The sequence below is a fragment of the Sciurus vulgaris genome (assembly GCF_902686455.1).
Source record: "Sciurus vulgaris genome assembly, contig: HiC_scaffold_384_arrow_ctg1, whole genome shotgun sequence".
Lineage (NCBI taxonomy): Eukaryota > Metazoa > Chordata > Mammalia > Rodentia > Sciuridae > Sciurus > Sciurus vulgaris.
Window position 1 is genome coordinate 32,806 of NW_027632658.1, and position 7,922 is coordinate 40,727.

The window sequence follows — 7,922 nt, forward strand, 5'->3', positions numbered from 1 at the left end:
CAAAACCTTAATTTTGCTTTATGTAGTATCCTTGGTTGTCACCCATATTCTTTAGAGATTGGTGTATGATATTCTAAGACCTACCTTTTAGGGTCTGGGTTAAAAAATTGGCTCAGATTTGCATTGGTTTTCCTGTAAATGTGACCAGCCTTTTTCTCTTGTGGCTCTTAAAATTCTTTCTTCTGTCTGCTAGGCATTTTCAAAATGATGTGTCTTGAAATGGGTCTCTTGCAATTTTTTATATCTCGAGTCCTATGTGCTTTGTGTATTAGAATTTAATTTTGTTTTTAAGATTTGGGAAATTCTCTGATATTATTTTATTGTAAATATTGTGCATTTTATTGTCTGTATTTCAGATCCTTCATCTTAGAATTTCTTTTCATAGTATTTTAACACATATTTTCTGTAGTCATCATGTTTCTAAGATTATATACTTTGTGTTCAAGTACTGAAAATCTAGTTTCAGTGTGGTCTAGTCTGCTGATGATGCTTTTCATAAAATTTTTAATTTGGTCTATTAATGTCTTCACTTTAAGGATTCCCTACTGATTCTTCTTCAGGATCTCTATCTCCTTATTAAAGTTACCTTATATTTCTTATATTTTCTTTCTGATTTCATTTCTTTTGTCATTTTTAACCATATACATAAGTTGAACCATGAACTTTCTGAATTTCAGCTCTGAAATTTCCTCCACTGTGGTATCAATTGACTTGACTGTTGTTGTATTCTATATTATTTACTATCGTTTGTTCTCTTCATTTTTTTAATATTGTGTGTGTCTATTCATATATCTGGATTGATCTGAAGCAGGAGAGTTTTAATATTATAAATTTAGAGTATCCCTTTATGTTATTAGCACCTGAGAGTTTGGGGTCATAGGACAATCTAACCAACAATATATAGCAGTAGATTAGGTTCTTAGTTCCTATTTTGACATCTTCAGTGTTACTTGGTATAATATGCAAAAATAGTAGGATCAGAAATTTCCATCAGTAAAACATGTAAATAATCATAAATTTTGCCTGGCACAAAGTCAACCAATAGGTGTGATCTATGACTTCTAAAAATTAATTACTGCTCTGCATTGGTGGTAGTGGAAGAGTACATACATCATATAGCATTAACAGATGTAAAGTTTAGAATTCAGTATGAGGAAAGAAGAGATAGGAAGGTAGAAAATGTTTGCAATATCAAAGGTTGAGGAGGGCAGATACACTGGTAATATAGGGTGTGCTGTTAATGAGTAAGTAGGAGAAAAAATAGAAGAAAAATAGAGAGAATAGAATTTGGTTGTTCATAATAGATAATGGAGATGAAGAGAAGGGAAATAGTGAATACAGTATTGGAAAAAATACACAAATAAACTTTGCTAATCAAAAACCACAATCCTCAAAAAACTAAGCATGAAAATTAACAACCATCAACAAAAAAAAATGTATGAATGAGGAAAAACAAATATTAATATGTATAGGTGTTCTTGAACCAATCAGTACATATTCAACTAAAACTAAACACCAAAAACCAAACAAAGCATAACCAACAGGAAAAATGTGAACCATCTTGTTGAAAAGTGAAGAAATTATGGAGTCATTTTGACTATGTTGGACAAAATGGTAAGCCTATGTGTTTGCAGTCTGTCCCCAAATAATTGTGTTTCTTCTTGAGGTGTGAACTGAGGGTGAGTGTATGGGGTGCAGACTGTTGAGTCCATCCTTTTTATTGTGTTGCTCACCAATTTTCCAGCTGGGGTCTAAGACTTCTAAAGTTTTCTTCTTGTGAGATTGGTAAGAGGTGGAATGGGAGGAGATTTGCATCCATTAACAGTGTGTGCTCCCCATTGGCTTCTGTAAGAGAAGTTCCCATAGGTAGATCTGGTTTTGGGGACTTAGTTTTAGTAAGATTCATGTAGCTTTATTGTGTGATGAGTTGCTGGCAATGTTGAATCAATATTCTTCTAAGGTCCGATAGATTATGATATGTGGTGGAATGAAAAGGTCAGTTGGTGACATGGTAGACTGCTTAGGCCAGCCTGTGGGCCAGATGGCAAAGTGAATTCCTGGATTGGGTTGTTCTGGCAGGGATGTGAAAACCTTCCAGGTTGAGATATGGACCCATGCAGTGAAACTGCAGGCCTAGTATGTTGAGCAGTGAACAGAGTATGAGGTTGGGGGTGACAGGTGACTGGGTCGCTCGTGGCCAGAGAGCCAAGAAAGATTGTGATCACAGGAACCAGGCAGTTAGAGCAGGCCAGATCCAGGTGGATCTCAGAAAACTGGTATGTGCCAAGAACAGGGAAGACATTAGAATGTGTGGAAGCCAGCGACTGGGCATGTGACAGACTAGGTGAGTGCAAGGGAAAGGTGGGAGCTGTGGACTGGGCCAGTCAAGGACCAGTCAGAAAGTCCATAAGAGAGCCAAGTGTCTTGACACCCACCATATCAACTTTCTAATTCATTGAACTGGACTTATGAGCTCCTGTGAGTCACAGGACTCAGAGGGTTGGAGAGAGTTGGATTCTCCCTAGCCTATTCAACTTGAGATTATCAGGGGAAAAATGCTTTCAGTTTCTTATTTTCCTTGGGTTTGTTAAGCTCAGATAAGTCTTTCCTAGGCTCAGATAGGTTTATGCAGACCTAGGCATAGTCTCTAAGATCTGAGTTTCCTCTACCCATTGGCACAACTGTAGTGTACTCTCAAATGACTCCTGCTTAAGCTCTCCACTGATGATTTGTAAACTCTGGATAAATCTTTTTAGATCAATTTAATGAATTTAATGATTTCAACAGTCTGATACAACTGGTACACATTGACTCTCTAGTCTTAGGATATTTTCCCTGTAAGCCTCAGGGATAAGTATTACTTCCACTACTTGAGTTCTGGGTAACTGAGCTAGGAGAAATGGTGTGACTCTCTAATACACCATCTTTCCTGCCTCGATAATAATCTTTTGTATCATTATTTCAAATGTGTATATATCATTCTGAAAGTTTTTCATATCTTAAATCAAAAATCCAAAAATTATGTGATAGCAGTAATAACATTCATTTTATAACATTCTAAGAAGTATCCATTAAATGGTAGAACTCAATTTTTACCAAAGTTTATTTGATCTGGATGCAAATCAAAAGAAATATTAAAATCAAAAAAAGAGTTTGAATGTTAAAAGAATTATCATGCCAGGGAGTTATTATAAATGAGAAGAGGAATAAACACATGTTATGAAGACAACAAATTTGAGAAAAGAAAAATGCACAGAATTATATCACAGAACCTGTTGCACACCACATGTATAGATGATAAATCTTTCATTATAAGGATGATAATTTTCTCCAATTCAATCTATAATAATACCCCAACAAAAATAAAGAAGGGGTCAAAGCAAAAATGTATAAAATTCTCCTGGAACACTACACTTATATATAATTAGGCAAGAACTCTGAAACATAAAAGCAAAAGTACCAGTTATCATTGCCTTACACTAATACACATTATAAATTTATAATATTGTGGTCATATAAAGACCAAAAAATCACAATAAAGTTGCATAGGCATATCCATATGTATATAAATAATGTTTTTGTTAAGTGCGATAAAAGGACCTATATAAATCCAATTATATCAAGAAAGTAAACTGAATGAATAATATAATCCAACTTAAAGGTAGATATTAGAACCAGAGTCATGGACCACTGTTTGGGATTGTGTGCAGAATGTGTGCAACACTGGAATTATACACCATCACCCCCCACCAAAAATCAGATATTCAGAGGGATAATTTTAAAAATACAGAAGAATATGAACCTCCTGACTCTCTCTCCACTCAAGGATGCTCTAAATAAATATCTACTCTTGTTTGGGATTTCTCCTATATGTAAACTTAGAGGGATGTAAAAATCTAGCATCACTGAGTAGGAAAACTTGGGATATATGAGGGTAATACCATTACTTGAGCAATGATCCTTACAACTGGGACAAGGTACTTAAATACACTGTCACCCTGAGTACAGGAGGACATATTGGGTCATAAATGTAGCACATTTAACTCTAAATTGCTTGTTGTTTGAGTTTTAATTTAACTGGGGCACACAGAGAAAGAAACTAGATATACATGGGTATGAAGATCAGAGAAAATGAGTAGTTTTCTATGAAAATTGTAGATTTGTGTTCTTATTTCACAGAACCAGGAAAGAAGAGGAGTTAAATCTCAAGGGTTCCAATTTTCCCTAAAAGATAATTTCCAGTATAATCTGCACAATGCTGTTGCTAATATTTGAGCTTCTATCTATCTAGAACCAAAGACACAACAAAGAAAATACAGTCCACAACTGGCATCCTATGTGGTAGTGAAGCACTACAGAAGACCTGTTTTCCAGCTCACCTCAGTAATACCCAGCTCACCTCAGTAATAACTCCAGAGGTAACCAATTATTTCTCTAAGGAATTTGTCCAAAATTCAACTATTTAGGAATACAGCCTAAAACTCCATCTGTATATCTCCTTATATCACAAAGATGTGGCCCCACATTGGTATGCAAGCATTTCCATGGGCTACAATCCCCACCAAGAATGAAGAAAAAGGGATAAATGTACAGATTCCTGTTTATTTCTAAAATAGGTTCACATCACCTTCTTTCAGTGAGTATGAGGCAGCCTGGGTTCTAACAAACTTTCATCATCATTTTAGCACACCATTCAATTTTAAAACTTTCTGCAGCCTGAGTACAGCTGTCAGAATGGCTACTATCAAAAAATGAAAGAATAGCTAGTACTCTAATTATATGGATATGGATGAAATAAACACTTTCAAACTGTGATAGAATATGATTCCAGTAGAATCAATTTTTTAAAAGTCTTGAAAGTTGAAAGTTCTTCAAAAATTAATACAATAATAATAATTCAGGGTGCATTTCCAAAGTATTTTTTATCAGTATGTTAAATAAATGGTTACATTATCATCTTCACTGTAGCAGTATTCACAGTAGACAAGGTTAGGAAACAACTGAAGTAACTTTTGGGTGAAGGGCACACCAGAATATTTCTCCCAGCTTTAGGGAAATCAGTTACTTCCCTTAGAAAATCTAACCCCTAAATTTAGTCTGCTCTCTAACAAGAAAAGCCCCAAATATTGATATTCACTGGACTTTCAAGAGACATTAGATGTGCCAGCTGTGGGATCCTAAAGTCAGAGAGTTCTGAAGCACAGTACCAGGAAAATACCAGAGTGGGGAAGGAACACCTTCTGACATAAGTTCCACCAAGGGGACTCTGAACAAAAAGACATTGTGACAAGGGGCCTGGCCCTTTCAGAGACAAAAGAAGAATACAAACACATATTGTTGCAAAGGTCATGTAATTTTTCTATCATGTGAAATGCTCAAAAATTAAAAACAACAACAACAACAAATCTCTGCTTTTGACTTTTTCTATGGTACTGGGGATTTGACACAGGAGCATGTTAAATGTGAGCTACACACCCAGTCCCTGTTTTAAATTTTGAGACAGGTCTTTCTAAGTTGGCTATGCTGAACCTGAATTCCTGAAGTTGACCTTAAAATTGCAAACATCATGCCTTAGTCACCTGTGTCTCTGGGATTATAGGCATGTGTCATTGTATCCAGTCAGAAAACAAGACCTTACACTGAAAAGAGGGGAAGTTGCCACTGAATATGGACAGGGAGCTGGAATTTTAGGATGTTATTGATATATATATATATATATATATATATATATATATATATATATATGTTTAGGCTTGGATACAGTGTTCTGGACTTCATATTTTGCTTCACATTTAGAACATTCAAGAGGTTCAGCCAGGGTGGCACTCATCTCTAATCTTAGCAGCTCATGATAGTGGGCACAAGTTCACGGACTGATTCACCATCTGTTTCTAATAAAAAATAAAAAGTATCAGGGATATAGTTCAGTGGTGAAGGACCTCAAGGTTCAAAGCACAGTGCCACCATCCCACCAAAAAGGAAACAAAAGCTCAGGAAGAAAGAAAAACTGAGACATCTACAGACTATAGGCCATGACCCTCCTCATGCAGGAAAACAATACATATACTTGTGATTTTGATAATCATCCCTCTCCACAATCCACCACACAAACTAGAAATTTGCTGGAATGCTGGCATATATGTATTCAGATAGAATTTCAGATAGTAGCTGAAAACATTCTGCAGAAACAGGACAGGACTTCTGGAGTCTGCTGCTGACATATGCCCCACTTAATTGACCAGTGAGGGTTCAGAATTAAAAATCAACTCCTTATTTTGCAATTTGGCCTTAGACCTAATTGCCAGTTGATGATATGTTTCTTCCTATGATGAAAGTCCATAAATAAGCAAGTGGGCTTGGACTAAAGATGAATTCAGTTGCCAGGCATAATGGCACACATCTCTAAATCCCAGCAGCTTGAAAGGCTGAGGTAGGTATATTGCAAGTTCAAAGTCAGTCTCAGCAAATTAGCAAGAACCAGTTACTAAATAAAATATAAAAAAGTGCTAGTGATGTGTCTCAGTGGTTAAGTGCCCCTGTGTTCAATCCCCAGTACAAACAAACAAAAAAAAAGTGTCTGATTTAAAAGTCCAAACACCTCTAATACATCACATGATTTATACAACTTTTCTTACTATTTTAGGACTTGGTTACTGGCACTTATTGAAAATGGCAGAATTTCTATGGGTAGGTGTGTGTGTGTGTATATATATAATTGTTAATATTTATATTGCTTGCTTTCTTGTATCTGGAATGGAATGAACCATGGCCAGCATTTGTAAGGAGAAAACCTACCTCTGGAAGCTTTCTGCTTAAATCTCCATGCTTTCACTCAGGGCAGTGTCTCTCCTGTTTTTTGGACCTGAGAAGAAATATGGGTAAGAAATTATAATACTCACCTAAAAGAAAAGCAGGTAAGGGACTCGCTTGAATGAATGTGTGTATATAGAATATCCACATATATTTCATATAAACAAAGCCCTTTTATATACCTTATTGTTTATTTGGCTGCTTTTCTAGGGAAATCCTGGTTCACTTTTAAACAAGGAATGATACCTGTCAGATGTAATCCCAACCCTCCTTTACAAATCAGTAAAAAATACAGACTTCTATGTCATTTTCTAAACATAGCTGAGCATGGGTGATAGAGGCATGGAGCAGACTACTCGTTTATTGGGGAAAGAATAAAAGCAGTTCAAGGAAACAAAATCAATTGTACCACCCTGAACCACCAAAGAAATAAAATTTGGAATTCAGACAAGGAAGTTTCAACATTTTATGTTGTGAATGTGCATGGCATTCATGCCCACAGTGCAAAGGTTATTAAAAGCTTTTGAAAGAAAATTCATGTGAGTGGCAGATAATGGTTAAACAATCAGTATCTGCACCATGTTTTCCAGTTGGTTTTTCAGCTGTGGGCCACAGTACATAAATGTATTATAAGCCTCCATGAAGAGCATTATGCATCTGTGTTTTCCAGAATTATTTCCATTCGAGAAATGAGAAAACACAGTTTCCTGGACATTAAATGGCAACTCAGCTGCACAAAGAGAACTACCCAGGGACAGAACTATATAAAATCCCTTCAAAACGTCTCAAAGCCTGATTTGATCCTGATGTAGAGGATATGTTTGAAAGAATATTATTTTCTCTTCATTTTGAAAAGAGTACCTAGAGAATATATCCCAGAAGCAAAACAATTTTTTCCCTCTTTCATATTAAGTTACTTCAGAAACTGATCTACCAACCTAGATTTCTTATGAGGTAAGTGCTTGGAGATTACAGGGTGCAGAAAAGCACATCACAGGTCTGGAGTCTGAGTATGACTCAGAAAACAAATAAATCTAAAAGGTTCATGAAAAATCTTAAAGAAAAAATATGTAACTATTTCTAAAAATATATGTCCTTTTGTTGCTATCTCT

At 35.7% G+C, this 7,922-nt stretch overlaps 1 long non-coding RNA gene across 1 annotated transcript; it reads left to right on the forward strand.

The window, feature by feature from the left end:
- Positions 1–3,809: 3,809 nt before the first annotated feature.
- LOC306652643 lies at positions 3,810–6,903 on the forward strand. The gene is made up of 3 exons (XR_013761499.1): positions 3,810–4,418; positions 6,644–6,687; positions 6,774–6,903. It is a non-coding gene; the product is annotated as an uncharacterized lncRNA (long non-coding RNA).
- Positions 6,904–7,922: the final 1,019 nt, after the last annotated feature.